Source organism: Coenobita brevimanus, chromosome 107 (assembly GCF_032717465.1).
Source record: "Coenobita brevimanus isolate Jiangsu-jjx chromosome 107, ASM3271746v2, whole genome shotgun sequence".
Taxonomy (NCBI): Eukaryota; Metazoa; Arthropoda; class Malacostraca; order Decapoda; family Coenobitidae; genus Coenobita; species Coenobita brevimanus.
Window position 1 is genome coordinate 1,598,540 of NC_137060.1, and position 17,020 is coordinate 1,615,559.

The window sequence follows — 17,020 nt, forward strand, 5'->3', positions numbered from 1 at the left end:
CTCTCTCAACCCTCTTTACACCCATGGAAGAAAACCAGTGGGACTTCAAGAATCTTTAAAATTTCTTTTACAAGGAATGCACCTTGTGGAGCAGTTCCTCCCTGTCTAGTTATATCTACTAAAGAGCTTGCATTGTTCGTGACATTCATGGTTGTAACATCAGTGGCATTGTCACCTCAGTAGTTGTGCAAAAATGAAAGTTGCAGCAAGCTGCTTTACACTAATTTCTGAGGCTTCTTGTCAGAGCCACAGCTGCACGCAGACTGAAGAGATCATGGACATATAGTGTGAACAGTGACGTAGTAAATGAACCGTAACCCTACGAAGACGAACCGTATAGTGTGAATTGGCCGTTAGTCTCTCACTCCAGCCCTCCATCTCATCCTTGGTCTCCCCTCACTCACATACACTCCTAGTTAATTCTCTCCCACTCCACTCCATCCCTCAGTCTCCCAATTCTAATTTATGGAGCATAGACAACCAAATGACATATGATTTCTTACTAAACTTGTGGAATGTTGCCATAACCTACCTACCAATAACAGATCTTTGAGAAAAAAAAAAATAAATAAATAAAGTGATATGGCCACCTTATTGTAAAAAGTAATGACGTAATATTTCTCGCCTTTTAAGACTAAGTTCCCTTAAAAAACCTTGGAATAGCACTTCTAAAAAATTACAAGGTTACTTATGAACTGGCTGCTACAGTTTATATAACCCTTGTTAATTTCATGGTCATAAACAGACACACATCTTAACCAAGACTGGCTGAAGTTTAAATCTATTGCTCATGGTCTGGTGCAAGTAGCCAACTAATAAAGTACTGTATGTATAAAATCTGTAATGCTGTTCCTGGCCTACCAAGCCATTCATACCCAGGCAACAGGTCTTTTAGTCCAACATGACATATGAACACTACAGCAGGTAATTTTTAGGCAATGTTGTTCCCACAACAATTTAAATCATTATTTTATGCAAGGAAGAAGGAACCAAATGCTAGAAAACCTGAACGACTGTTCCCTCCAACAAAAAACTAAGTTAAGTGCCAAATTCAAGATCGTTCATCTTGAGATGCCTTGACACAGCATTAAAAAGACTGGAGGGTCATAGGCAGTAGGAAGAGAGTTGACCTATTGTGTACATGAAGGTTAACTCCTGCATTTGACAGTTGGACAGAAAAGGGATGAGAGTTTGCTGCTAGACAGGTGCTACGCACCCACCAGGGTGGTGGAGGGATGCAAGCAGACGTTTCGGAGGGGCAGTGACCATTGACACAGCAGCACAAATGAGATAAACATGCAACAATTGTAGTCAGAGGGAATAAAAATTGGCACGCTGCACCACTATGTGCCACTGATGCAATATGTCGAGATGTTTCAAATAATTTTTGGCCTGCACCAGGAGCATGCATTTTTTTTTTTTTTTTTAGCTGCAGTTCTTTGGTTGTCTGTTTAGTACTTTGTTTAAAAGTTGCAGCAATATTTCACTCATTGGCAAAGCAACTGACGTTAGATTTAAACAGCACAATTAATTTTACTACCTCTCAAATATCAGAAATTATAAGACTGCCTTGTCAAAATCAAGCTGTTTTTCATTAGTCTTAAAAGGCGATAAACTCTACTCCACTACACAAAATACTGAAACATTTATATTAAGGAAGCATATACATTAAAGATGCATTTATTGGAATAAAGAAAATATGGTCATCACATATAAATATATAAGTAATGGATCTGGGATCACGAAGGGCCGCAGTATATTAAAATTTACACGAGTGAAGTTCTGAAAAATCATATGGTCTGACTGACTGGCCAAGAGATGCTCCCACATCCACAAATACTGTACAGTGCATATACATATGTCCTCGTTTAGCCACAGGTATGGCCTAAACTAACAGTATTCCCACCATACAACTGGTAATGGCAAATTCTGCACCCTGACTAAGCTTTACAGAAACACTTATTCATTCATTGCCAGACGCCATGTATCCCAGACGGGGTGGCCAATGGCTTAGAGTTAATTGTTTTACAGGGAGGGGCACTAATCCTCCACCAACCCCACTTGACACGTAGGGATGCCAACAGCATCTGGTGTTCCCAGGCGGTCATCCATCCAAGTACTAACCAGACCCAACGTTGCTTAACTTCGCTGATCGGACGGGAAGTGGTGTACTCAACGTGGTATGAACGTTAAAAAAAAATAAAATAAAAAAAAATAAATAAATAAATGGGGGGATAGGGGTTGCATTGTTTGAAAAAATAAATAAATCGATAGAGGGGTTGCACCGATTTAAAAAAAAAAAAAATGGACAGGGGGGGGAGGGGGGTTGCATTGTTTGATGGTCCTTAACTATGAGATATGACTGTCTCCTTGGTTACTTTGTTTATTTTCCTATCGCTTACAAAGGCTTCAACATGCCTGCATAAGTTAGCCTTGGTCACCTAATGGCATCTCTCCATACTACTTGATCTCTGGCAGTCTCCCTGTCCAGTCCCGTAGCCCTGAGGTCTCACTCTGACTTCATCCCAGGTCTTTTTTTTAGTCTGCCTCTCACAACTCGACCCTAAACAATCACAGCTCTCACCCTCCATCCTCTCCACATGTCCATACCATCTCAACCTACCCCTCCTCATCATTACATCAATACATTCAAGTCCCATTCTTCTTCTCAACTCTTCAACTGCAGTCCTAACACCCTTCCCAAGGCCTGTCATTCAAGGATGCACTACAAACAAATCTAATCATTGTCATTACTGTATGTTTAAGCCTATGAACATCCTCATCCTTCACTGCCCAGGTCTCACGTGCCACATACAAAGATCCCTTAGCACTGAGGGAGAGCCCTCTCAATGTCAGGAGGCAACAGCTCCCTGAACTTCCTCCAGCCACTCCTTACCCTAGCCACACAGCTAACACCAGCTCCACCTCCAGCACATAGCATGTCCTCAAAAAAAAAGAAAAAAAAAAAAATACTCTACACACTCAACAGCAAGACTAATCCTTTCATGCTGAAATCTCCATATGCTCCCCCTCCACACACTGCACACACCATGTCAGCATTTTTCACAGTCTACCTCTAACACCACATACACAGCCTCTCACCAACACTGAACAAGTCACAATTCCTTCCCATACCCTAGAGGTAATCCACACATGGCCACACTCCCTCAGCTTTGACAGTACCACCACCAGCCCTAGATACCATCACCCCTGGTTACTAGTTGTATCGACCCTCCAATCACACTACACACTGCCATCAACTGAGACAAAAGGGAACAGGGATCTCTCAGGTTTGATAACATGCTATAACAAATTTAACAGACAATGGAGAACGTTGCCTTCATGAGGTGGCAGTCTCCTTGGTTACAGCTACTATGGTCCTTTCGCAGCAAGAAGTCCGTTCAGGGTGTGGCAGAAGTTGGACTTTCCCCGAGTGCGACGTTGCCAGTTTGACCACCAATTATCGGATTATCCCTACCTACCCCCATCCCACCTGTTTCTCCCTCTCTCTCTCTCTCTCTCTCTCTCTCTCTCTCTCTCTCTCTCTCTCTCTCTATAGATATATATATATATATATATATATATATATATATATATATATATATATTGTATATATATATATATATATATATATATATATATATATATATATATATATATATATGTATATATTTATTATTTATTTTCAACTTTTTTCCACACCACCTATGAGGTAAAAGTCTAGGCACATTTTATTTTTAAGAGGTTTCCCCTGTAGGCCTAATCCTCTCTCTGACCCTGGGTCCCTCGCCGATCTTCGCAAGGCAACATGGGAAAAAAGCACTGCCACGTGTCATAGAATTCATTCAAATCGTTGTTATAATTCTAAAAAGTGATACTCAATGTACTATATAGCTTCCTTTACTATATACAGAATATAAAAAACAATTTCAAATAGCACATAGATGGGAAATAAGAGAGAGGCATGTACTACGGTTGATTTGGCAGCATCGCTAGAGATGAGTCACCAGGTGGACCCCACCCTGAACGGACTTCTTGCGGTGAAAGGACCATAGTCATATCAATGTGCTATAGCAATACACTTTACAGATACAGAAGGCTTCCTTTCATGAGTCTCCTTGGTTACTCATGGTTGGCGGTAGGTGACTGATCATCCACTCACTTGATATACAGTGCAACCTCTTAAATTCGAAGTTCTTGTGTCCTTTGGAAGTTTTGAAAAATTTGAACTTTAAATAAAGCATTTCTGTGGCTGTCTTAATTCTCATGGTTTAGACATGCTGTTGACCCAAGCATTGTAGTCTGGGCTAACTAGCTGGCTTCAGGCATCCTATTTTCCACTGTTAACACTACCATTTCTCATCTCTCAACTCAAGGATCAGTACAATAATCGCTACAAACCATGGAGTGTTTCTTTCACATTTCCTTTCCTCATCTTGTGTATGTCCCCTTGTTCTAAAACACTTTGCAGATGTATTCATATTTAACATCACTCAGTAAGTTGTAAGGGACAGTAATTATGCATTCATTTATTTACGTAAAAACTACAATACTGAACATGAAGATTTACATCTTTCAGCAACCACCATCCACTCCTTGATGTAGCACTGCCCACTATCTCCATCATTATATTTGTTTCTGTCCTCCTCTCTCCCTATTTCTCACATCTTTCCTGTCAATTTTTATTACTCCTTCCTTTTCAGGTGGCTTTACATTGAGTAAATGCCTAATGGCTTTCTGTTAGCCAGAAAACCATTTACAATGCTGGGTGGTAACCATATAACCAACCAATACGTGATGCTACACTTCACATTGTGCACTGATTACACAGTTTATTTTATGACATTTTATGATACGTACAATTACTGCCAGTCTGCATTACTATAATCTTCCAGAAATATTGCAATCTCAGTGATGAAATACTTAAGTACGTGTGTGTGTGTGTGTGTGTGTGTGTGTGTGTGTGTGTGTGTGTGTGTGTGTGTGAAAAAATGGATGGTGGTGGTGGTTTATATCTGCTCAAAAATAGATTGCACAGTGGTTTAACAGTGATGCAAATGATCTATTAGAATTACACTAAGACTGCTGCCTACCAACAATCATGCTTCAGTCAAAATTGATTAAAATCAGTTGACATCTGGCAACAGATAGATAGATAGACATCTGACAAGTGGTGTTGCATGGTGTTGTGTGATAAAGGAATATTTACCATAATTCCACTCAAAAACTTAAAAACCTTATCACACTGCTTTGTAATGTCATACACTGTCAGGTTTAACACCACCACTATCTTTGATAACACCTGCAATGAGTATTTACTCTGGTTTCAGTTGGTACAGCACTGAGAACTGTCAAATTTGTCATACATGGTAGTTTCCATCACCAGTCATTTCACAACACACACACTTAAGTACTTGTGACTGCATTCTTATACTGCATCATTTTTGTTCCCAGCACTGTACTAATTGGTAATGCCAGGACACCTGTCTGAAGCCACAATTATGGTCAAATTTGGATATGATAAAACTGACTCAAATAAAAAAGAGCTTACCCAAGAGGAGGAAAGGAAATTATTATTATTATGGGTGACCACACACTTTATGGTGAGGTCATCAGTACCAGATGGGTGTAGCTAGGATTTTTTTTTTTAATAGTCTCTGGTTATTTCTGAGCTAGTTTTGGTAAATAAAAATGAAGTTTTTCATAAATTATGGCAAATTGAACTTTAGAGGTTTGCAAACTTTTGAGGCTGCACTGTAGTACTACCTATTCTTCCTTCAACTTTATCATTCTGTTTGTCCTCACTCCCTACTTCTCCCTTTCCTTCCTGTCATTTTTTCTCTTTCCACTTCATATGGTTTTACACCAGGTGACAGGCCTAATGGTTTCCAGCAGCCCAGGAAACCATTTACAATGCTGGGTGGTAACCATATCACCAAATAATGGGGTGATGTGGGGCCTGCTATGGTGCTCATGTTAACTGGATTATGCAAATGCAATATCCATCCAGGAACCAAACCTCCACACTATTCAATGCACCTTGCCGTTGCAGGGCACTGTCTGCCACAAGGGAACACTGGTTCACTAAATGAGGTGGCAAGGACATTGCTTGCCTGTGGTTAATGGGTCTGCTTGGCCGGGCAGACTGGGGTTGATCAAAAACGTACTTCAATTCACAATGACATCCAACAAAACATGCCCCAATTCCCTCCCTTATCCTCCAAGGATGGTGGAGTACACGAGCCTCCTTGGTTACTAGTCTAATACCTCCCTATCATCCCATAAAGGAAAATGGTGGACTACAGGATAAGGGCCAATGCAGCCAGCAGACCAACATGTTCCTGTTCAGATAAGCCTGGCTACAAAATACATCACTTCAGCACTACCATGTAAACCAGCCAGGGAACACACTGACAAATACTTGGATTTAATGAACAGGAAAACAGCACTTCTTCATGACTAGCATAAACGAGGACATTCTGTACACACAACTACACTTCTTTCACTTAAACTTGGCCAAGACATATCCTTTGACAGCTGACTTAACTTAGTTCAGTAGCAAAAGACACAATCACTGGCTCTACAACCTTTCCACAGCACTGCATGACTAAGATCACTAATTTTGATCTAATACAGTATAGCTAAACACGATTCAAAGATGGTAATTTTAGGTCGTTGAAACCTTTCCACAGCACTTCTTCGTGACTAGCAAGGTATTTTAAGGCCAAGTTAAAGCAAAATGATTGAGATGCAGTTTTAACACATTACCAATAGCATATTCCTCTACCCAGCTGGCTTCATCTTGCCATCTTGATATCTTCATAGATCATCTTGGACGCCATCTGTTTTCTGCAAATACAACAACACATTAGCTGTGCTTTTATCTACACCAACACCCACTGACCTAACCTACAACACCCACTAACCTACTCTACACCTACACCCACTGACCTAATTACACACACACAAACACACACACACCTAACCTTCAAACACCAGCCAACTGGATTACCTAAACACAAGATCACAAGTTTAAATTCTGTACCTAAACAACAAGAGCCTATCTGCACAGACTGCAGTCAATATTTAAGTTTCTCTTTCAAACTCAGAATGTGAAACTTGTATTAAAATGCCTCCTTATGGCCAAAACTGACAACTGTTTAATAATCAGCTGATGCAACAGCTGACCTATCAAATCAAATCAAAATTTCAAGCTGAGCAACTTTGTATTTCATAAGCCACTACAATGCTTCCTTAAAGTCAAACTGAAATGCACCCAATAGTCAGCTTAGGCAATGGCTGACATGATAAATCAACAAAAGTTCAGGCTGAGCAGCTTTGTATTTCATAAAATCACTCAAAGCTCTCCAAGAGCAGATATTTACACTTTCCTTGGAGAGAGAAAAAAAAGTAACACTTGTAGACCTGTTAGCTTTGCCACAGGTGAACAGACCTATTAATATTCCAAAGCACATCTGGCTGGACCACCTTAACCCACTACACCACCAGGCACCTACAGAAAACACACCAACACAACCACCTGACACATTCAAAGCATCAGACACCACCACCTTAACTCACTGAACGACTTAGACGATGGCCAGATTTAGAAAAACGGCAGAAACTGTAACCACTGCTAATACACCTAAAGATAATTCACTATACTCCCTGAGTGCTTTATCCATCTATATCTATTTATCTATATCTACTGAAGTAATTCTGGAGACTATTTCAAAGTCAGCATTACATGAGGAAGCTACTACAGTTCAAAAAAATCTTCCCAAACAAAAAATGAACAAAGTAAGGGAACCATTCAGTGCAAGATGCCTGGCCACTGCATTTAAGAGTGTGTCACAGTAGGAAGCACCAATGAACCAGCACCAATGAACCTGCACCTAAGTCACACTGGCTACATGGCACCAAGACTGGCATGGGAGTAGCTTTGGCCATGAAGATGTTTGGTGATGAAACAGTTTGGTGTTAATGCACAAGGAGGAAGGCAGGATAGGGAGGAGGGATAGGGAGGAAGAATAGGGAGGAAGGGGAGGATAGGTCGGAAGGAAGGAAGGATGGGGCAGTGTCAATGGCAGGGCCTTAAACTATCCATGGCATAATACCAAATGTCTAGCCTGATAGTAAGGGGGAAATGTAGGCCCAATAGAATTATGGAAATATCAAGAAAAGGTGGAACAGTAGAGAGAGGACAGGAAGGAGAGAGAAAGGAGATACAGTCACTGGTAAAAGGAAAAGTCACAGGCAGGAGGAGAAAATCACAGGCAGTAGGAGAAAGACACAGGCAGGAGGAGAAAGACAAGCAGGAGGAGAAAGTCACAGGCAGAAGGAGAAAGACACAGGCAGGAGGAGAAAGTCACAGGCAGGAGGAGAAAGTCGCAGGCAGGAGGAGAAAGTCGCAGGCAGGAGGAGAAAGTCGCAGGCAGGAGGAGAAAGACACAAGCAGGAGGAGAAAGACACAGGCAGAAGGAGAAAGACACAGGCAGGAGGAGAAAGACACAGGCAGGAGGAGAAAGACACAGGCAGGAGGAGAAAGACACAGGCATTTCGTAAAAAAAAAAAAAAAGTCAGATTAATTCAAACTTACACAGTACTTCCAATTCCCTGACTCCCCCAACATCTCTTCCTTAGTGATATATTTTTGGTTTTATTCTTGCTACTACTTGGCAATTTTTACAACTCAGGGGCTGGTACTCTTGAAGCACCTCCCCTAACACCTCTTCCTTATTGATTTATTGTTTTATTCTTGCCACCACCAGGCATTTTAAAACTCAGGGAGGACTTACAGCTCTGATGGGGTTAATAAGGCTACATCTTCAGTTCAAAAAATATAGGATTAATAGACTCTGGAAATATTGCTATCGTATCGTTTATATAGACTCTGGAAATATTGCTATCGTATCGTTTATACAGACTCTGGAAATACAGCTATCGTATCATTTATATAGACTCTGGAAATACAGCTATCGTATCGTTTATACAGACTCTGGAAATACAGCTATCGTATCATTCTTATACACTCTGGAAATACAGCTATCGTATCATTCTTATACACTCTGGAAATACAGCTATCGTATCATTTATATGGACTCTGGAAATACAGCTATCGTATCATTTATACAGACTCTGGAAATACAGCTATCGTATCGTTTATATAGACTCTGGAAATACAGCTATCGTATCATTTATATAGACTCTGGAAATACAGCTATCGTATCGTTTATATACACTCTGGAAATACAGCTATCGCATCATTTATATAGACTCTGGAAATATTGCCAGCTTATCATTTATACAGACTCTGGAAATATTGGTATCGTATCATTTATAATACAGACTCTGAAAATATTGCTATCGTATTGTTTATATAGACTAAAATATTGTTATCGTGTCGTTTATATACAGCAGACTCTGGAAATATTGCTATCGTATCGTTTATATTCACTCTAGAAATACTGCTCTCGTATCATTTATATAGACTGGAAATACAGCTATCATATCGTTTATATAGACTCTGGAAATATTGCTATCGTATAGTTTATAGAGACTGGAAATACACCTATTGTATCGTTTATACAGACTGGAAATACAGCTATCGTATCATATATATGGACTGGAAATACAGCTATCGTATCATTTATATAGACTAGAAATACAACTATCGTATCATTTATATAGACGAAATACAGCTATCGTGTCATTTATATAGACTGGAAGTACAGCTATCGTATGGTTTATATAGACTCTGAAATACAGCTATCGTATAGTTTATATAGAATGGAAATATCACTCTTGTATCGTTTATATAGACTCTGGAAATATTGCTCTCGTATCATTTATAAAGACTCTGGAAATACTGCTATCATATCGTTTATAAAGGCTCCAACATGCTTGAATGCGTCGGTTTTCACAACTTAATAGCAGCTCTCCACATTGCTCAATCTCTGGCAGCCTCCCTATTCAGTCCTAGCCCTGAGGTCACACCCTATGGCCTCTTCCCAGGTCTTTTTCAGTCTGCCTCTCACCCCTACCCTCAACCTTGCCACTTATCACCTTCTGCACCCAACTATTACTCTCCATTAAAAATAAAATCAAGGCATTTGAGAGAAGAACAAGTAGCAAGGGAACTTAGAAATCTGCATGTAAGACAAGGCTTTACTACCACACCACTGATTTCCCTAGATAAATAGCTAAGGAAGAGGTGTTAGGGAGCTTCCTTTTGAATGCAGGGGTCTCCAACTGACTTAAGTTTAACCCCTAAAATAAATCATCACAGAAGAGATGTCAGGGAGCTTCCTGTTGTGTGTTAATTCACTCCGGCCACAGCCAATGGTTTTATCCAGCTCTGGGGATATTTTATTTACTGATGGGGTAATAATGGCTATCTGTCTTCTGTTGCAAGTCTCCAAAGACTTAAAACTATATGGAAAAGTTAAGAATGAAACCTAAGGCATAAGAGGTGGCAGTGATCATTTCCTGGGATATGGTTGTTAGCACTGCCAATTTAACTGCAGCACACTTACTGCAAATAATTCCACTTAGCAAAATTGAGTTTTTAATGTTCTGCATGATTCTTGCAACTTTAGCTTCCTCAGCCATTTAAGCACAAGTTGCAGTGCATTTTGACTAACACCTACTGAGGCCAGTTCTGCAACCAACTGGCAATTAACAAAAGCAGCACCACAGCAAGATTTATAGAAAACTATACGTTATGTATGAAACACTCCACTGGCCCATCAATGGTTATTTCAACAGACTGGCACCTAAGTGAGTATGTATAACAATTTTAAATGTACTCATCTTGTAGTATCCAGCCAAGTTGCTCCCCTTCATCACTGGTGGTGGTGGTGGATGTCTACCACCAGACACCCACCACAGCAGGGGTGGCCTCCTTTGCCATCAAGCTGCCCTCGTCATACTGCCCTGAAGTACAAACATGCTTTACAACTCCACCCTTGAACTACAATGCCAGTGCTACCTCAACCATCAACACTAGTTAAATCTTGGGCTGAAGGACATACTGAAGGCTGTATCAAACCAGCCATTTCAAGGAGTCTATCAGTTAATATTCTTGACCTATCTCTCAGGAGGAGGATGGTGGACTGCAGAAGGGGAATTTTAGCATGAAGTCTCCTAGATTCATATCCAGATAAGCATGAACCCACAACTGAGTTAAGGGCTCTAGTAAGTAAGTTTCTCAGTGAAATACGTTAACACCCAAATATGCCTAGTAACCAATGCATTTATTCCTATACAGTATAATGCTACTTCCCTATTCAAGTTAGGCAAATGCAAACAGCAAACTAGCTAGGAACAATCTTCATTTTCCTTCATCCTGATCTTTTCCACCTAATGCTGGAGTGAGGAAGGGTGCAGAAAGGAAGGACAGGGAAAGAAATAATAGAGGAAGCACTTACATTTATACCTCAACATCTTTACCCGCCTAACGGAGCGGGAAAAGGGAACTTATTTCCTTCATTCATTCATTTATAAAAACTCCAAGATGCTTCCATATATCAGCCTTGATCACCTAATGGCAGTTCTCCATGCTGCTTGATCTCTAGCTGCTTCTCTGTCCAGCCCTTTATCCCTGAGGACACTGACTTCATCCCAGATCTTTCAGTCTGCCTCTCAACTTTACCCTCCATGTTCACACCTCTCACCCTCCGCACCCAAATGTCTTCCCCCATCCTCTCCACATGCCCAAACCATCTCACTCTACCCCTCCTAATCACAACACCACTACACTGCAGTCCCATCCTTCCTCCCAAACTATCTCAGTCTACCCCCTTCTCATCACACCAATACACTCCAGCCCCATCCTTCCTCCCAAAACCATCTCAATCTACCCCTTAACTCTACCCTCAACACTCACACCTCTCCCCCACTGCATCCAGTTGTCATCCTTCATTCTCTCCACATCCCCAATGCAATGGACAGTAAATTTCTATGACTGCACCTCTGTAGATATGTACTTTACCAATGCCTTCACCCACACTGGATAAAACTTAGGTCATAACGTACCAACTGTTCCCTAATCTTTCTTGCATAGTCTACTGTATAGTCTGTTAACTGCTCTAACACCTGTATCTAAATGACTTGTTAATTATGCTAAAGAAGGGCTATGGCAGAGGTCGGCAACCTGCAGCTCAGAAGCCGCACGCGGCTCTTAGGACACTTTTGTGGCTCCAGGAGCTTCATAAATAACCATTTATTCTTTCAGAACAAAGGCATCATATTACACATCCAAGGCAACATTAGATTTTCCATTCAGCTTTGATAAGATCTATACTATAAGCAGATCAAACAATATCACCGTAATGTTTTGTTTAGATTTAGAATACTGCAGATTTCGGTTTATAAGAATTTTCCGTATTGCGGCTCCAAGAGTACTACATTTTTACGAAACTTTAAAGCAAATGGCTCTTGTAGCTTTAAGGGTTGCTGACCTCTGGGCTATGGGAAAGGTGTACAGGCAAGGTAATGTCAATCTGGCATTAAGCTGTATCCCTCCACAAAAGGACAAAAAGCTATACCAACTTATGGGCTAAAATCGGTGCTTCCATCTCATTTAGATTTCTTAACCAAGGTAAAAATAATCTTGCTACTTGGCTATACTGTAGTCTGTCCTTCACCTGATGGAACTGGCCCATTCTCACAAATTTAGAACTTGATTCCAGTTTCATTAATTTTATAGTTATGGAGGTACGAATGAGTCTCCTTGGTTACTATATGTTTTCACTGGACATAACTACCACTCCCACATCAATACAGTGTGCTTGCTGGAAGTTCAGTTATATATCTATCCAATCTATCTACAGGGTGTTCCAGAAATATGTGCCGAAAATCAGGGGATGTATTCCTGACACATAACTGAATGTAAATTACTAAATGGACATATTAGCAAATCTCAATATTTTTCGAGTTACAGCACCTAACAGGTCGGCGTGAATGTTTCTGACTCCGGGAATTGCTCGTAAATGAAACATTTACCAAGGACAACGTGATGTATTAACAAAATAAAACAGTATTTCCAGTATGACAATAACATTTACAGTAAATGTTCAAAATTCCGCCCTCCTTGCTGGATGCACGCTGCGGCCCGTCGCAGAAGTGACTGATGCACACGTTCAAAGACCCCAGGATTGTTTCATACACGTGCCGCGCTGTCCTCCACACGGCGCCACAATTCCTCATGGTTTGGAACGTCTGTAGCGTACACTTCGCTTTTAATGTGTCCCCACAGGTAGAAGTCCAGGGGAGTGATGTCAGGAGACCGAGGTGGCCATGACACTGGGCCGCCTCGCCCAATCCATCGTCCAGGAAACACATACAGTAATTTAAGTGATCCCTTGTAATATGCCAATAATGGGCCGGAGCACCATCATGCTGAAACCACATCATTCTCCATATTCCAATGGGCACATCCTCCAGCAGCAGTGGTAGAGTGTCCTCAAGAAAACGTCTGTATGTTGCACCATTCAGCTGCTGGGGTAGAAGGTATGGACCAATCAGATAGTCACCAATGATGCCTGCCCATACATTGATTGCAAATCGTACCTGATGACCTCGTCGAGCCATTACATGTGGGTTGTCACCAGACCAAGTATGCCGGTTATGTAAATTAATGGTGCCATCTTTCCCGAATGTTGCCTCATCAGTAAATAGCACAAGTGCTGGAAATTGACAGTTTTCAGCATGCCTCCTTAACAGTCACTGGCAAAACTGCATCCGTGGAAGATAGTCCACATCAGTTAAAACTTGTACTTTCTGATGGTGGTATGGATGTAGATGATGATGATGTAGAGTCCGCCACACTGTCACCACTGGCAGCTGCAGAGCATGAGCAATCTGTCGAGTACATATTTCAGAATCATCCTCAATCATTTGTAGTATCCGGTCCTCCATGTTGTCCATGTGAATGTCCCGTGGTCGTCCTCTGTCACCCGGAATTGCACGTTGACGAACGGTACCAGTCTCACGTATACGACAATCAACTGTGAGAAATGTTAGCCAGTGTGGCACTCTGCGGTTCGGATAACGTTCCCTGTACAGCCGTACTGCTGCCGCAGCATTACCCCTAGCTTCACCCAGTGTCAGTGCATATCTGCATAGTCACCACTGCAGTATTGATCCATGTCTGCTTGTGCGTGGTTCCCTATAACTGATTGACCCACACGTTCAGCTCTCGATCTCTGGTAGACGGGTGTTGCTGGGTGAGTGAACACCCGTCCTTCTACTACCCCTCAACATCACATTGATGGTTCGCCACCCCCACCCTTCTTTCCTCATACACCATCCCCACTCAACCACCCAACAACACCTTTGTCGTTTATGGCATGTTACCAAGTAAAGGGTGATAACACTATCTGATACTTCACACACGAACGCATCATTACGATTCTTATTACTAACTTATGTACAGGCTATCACATACTGTACATTCTACAGCTTTCGGCACATTCCTGACAAACTTGTCAACTTTGCTGTGTGCCGTATTACTTTATGGTCGTTAAGTAATTTCACATCTGTCTCAGACATTTTGTACAATCCCTGGATTTAAACACATTCCTGGCAGACCTCTGAGGTGCTGTAACTCGAAAACTATTGAGAATTGACAATATGGTCATTTAGTAATTTACATTCAATTACGTGTCAGGAATACATCCCCTGATTTTCGGCACATATTTCTGGAACACCCTGTATTGCCAGACATCTTAATCCTGTAAGGTGTGACCACAAATTTCCTCCACACTGTCCTGTCCTCTGCCATTTCATTGCCCTCCCTCCAACTCACACACCCCCTCTCATCCCCATCCCTCCAACTCACACCCCCCTCCACCATCTACCCACACTCCTCCCTCATTCACACATTCTCTCTCCCATATCTACTTGTACCTACTCTCCATCCCTCCAACTTACACCCCCTCCCATCTCTCCACTCCATCCCTCCATCTCATCCTCAGCTATAATGTAAAAATGAGTGTCCTTGCTCAATTCAACCCTCCATAGTTACCTGCCTACACTAACAAACAGGAGTGACAGGAGAGACAGACAAGAGAAAGACAGAAAAGAGACAGACAAGAGGGACAGACGAGAGAGACAGACATGAGAGAGAGACAAGAGAGAGAGAAAGAGACAAAGACAAGAGGGACAGATAAGAGGGACAGACAAAAGGGACAAAGACAAGAGACAGGACAAACAGACGGGAGAGACAGGAGACAGTACTATACCCATCACAACAGATTTCAATCTCTCCAAGCAGTCATGGCCCCTCTGCTACTCTGAGTTCTCCAGGCAGTCTCCCTTCACTCCTCTTGAACCACCATCATGCTGCCATCTCTCTGGAACCCTGCTTTCTTGTACTTCACTTACACCCACACAAACCCAAGGCCGCCACAGGAACACCACTGCAATGATTGTAGGAACATAATACAAATTATTCAGAGTAGACAGTTATACAGTAAATAGCACTACTTCTTCTACCTTCTACTTGGCCTATATTTTGCATTACGCAGTCCATCTCACACAGTTCACTGGCAGAACAAGGTACAGTACAATCCCTGCAAACCAGTATCCAGATAAACGGAATACTCAGAAAAACGGGAAAATTCATGGGCTGGTAAAAATGTCAGTAAGTTATAACTGTGCGCCAATTTGAATTGACCGCCAAACCACCGTTTTATCGTGTCACGCGAGGCTGGGTGAAGTCGGACTAAGCAAGGTGAATGCATTTCTGGCTAATGTAAATCCCTAGTAAATCCTCTTAACCAACCCTCCTCCTCCCTCTTTCCCCTACTTGAATTCAGTCATCCTCCACACCCTCCACAATTTCCACAAATCACCAGACTGCTTTTTACCACCAGACAGTAAACAAGCTCTCTTGCTGTTGTGTTGCTTTGATGGACGGTAATTTCAACACTCCAAAATGCCTAAAGAGCAAACTAAACGTAAGCGTGTCGTGCTAACCTTGAAACAGAAGCTGTACATATGCAATAGATTTGAAAAAGGCGAGCATTATAAAACACTGATGACTGAATATAATGTAGGAAATTTAACGATTTATGATATCAGGGCCTAAGCATCCAAGCTCAATGAATTTTTCATGAAAAGCGAGACAAGTCCATTGAAAAAAGGCATAAACTCTTCATCGTTCGAGTGGTTTTGCTTAGAAAGATCTAGGGGAGCACCTATTTCTGGTCCTCTTATATAAGAAAAAGCAAGAGAGTTTCACAGTAAAATGAATATAGAAGTCGAGTGTGATTTCAGTATTCGATGGTTAAATTATTTCACAGGCAGGCATGGAATTTGTAAACCAGACATCTCGGGGGAGAGCAAATCAACAATAAACGCCGGTGTTTTTCTTCCTAACGGACCAACTCTAACTTGCACCACATAAATCCATCTTAGAACGCATGTGTGCTGGCAAAAAAAAAAAAAAAAAAAAAAAATGCTTGCACTTATGTAAATCATGTACTGTATTTTATTTTGTGCAAAACAGCTGATTGGCAGGTGAAGGGTGGAATGGTGGCGGTCAGTCGGGGCCGGGACCGTAAACAAAGCTTGTGTGGGGGCACAGGGGTCATGATAATTCTACAGTGCAGTCTTAACATCAGTTCACCAATAAATGTTCAAGATTTTATTTCTTTATTTTCCAGTTTTACGAGTACAGTACATACAACGAATACTTCGGTAGTTAACAGATTGGTGCAAAACAGATGAATGGCGAGATGATGGCGGTCAATCGGGGCCGGGACCGTAAACAAAGCTCGTGTGGGGACACAGGTGTCGTGATAATTCACCAATAAATATTCAGGATTTTATTTCTTTAGTTTTCCATATTTATGAGTACACATACAATAAATTATTCGGTAGTTATGAGAATGGACTTGTGCATTTTGCAGTACTGCAAGGCATTGCATGCACGTGCATTATGACCATGGTGTGTGTTTACGAGGCAATTTTTCAGGTGGAATCTCTTAGTGTGGCCCCTGATGTGAGTGGTAAC

At 41.4% G+C, this 17,020-nt stretch overlaps 1 non-coding gene across 1 annotated transcript; it reads right to left on the reverse strand.

Moving 5' to 3' along the window:
- Positions 1-2,075: 2,075 nt before the first annotated feature.
- LOC145416840 (5S ribosomal RNA) lies at positions 2,076-2,194 on the reverse strand. Its single transcript, XR_013900362.1, has one exon. It is a non-coding gene; the product is annotated as a 5S ribosomal RNA (ribosomal RNA).
- Between the last annotated feature and the right edge of the window lie 14,826 nt (positions 2,195-17,020).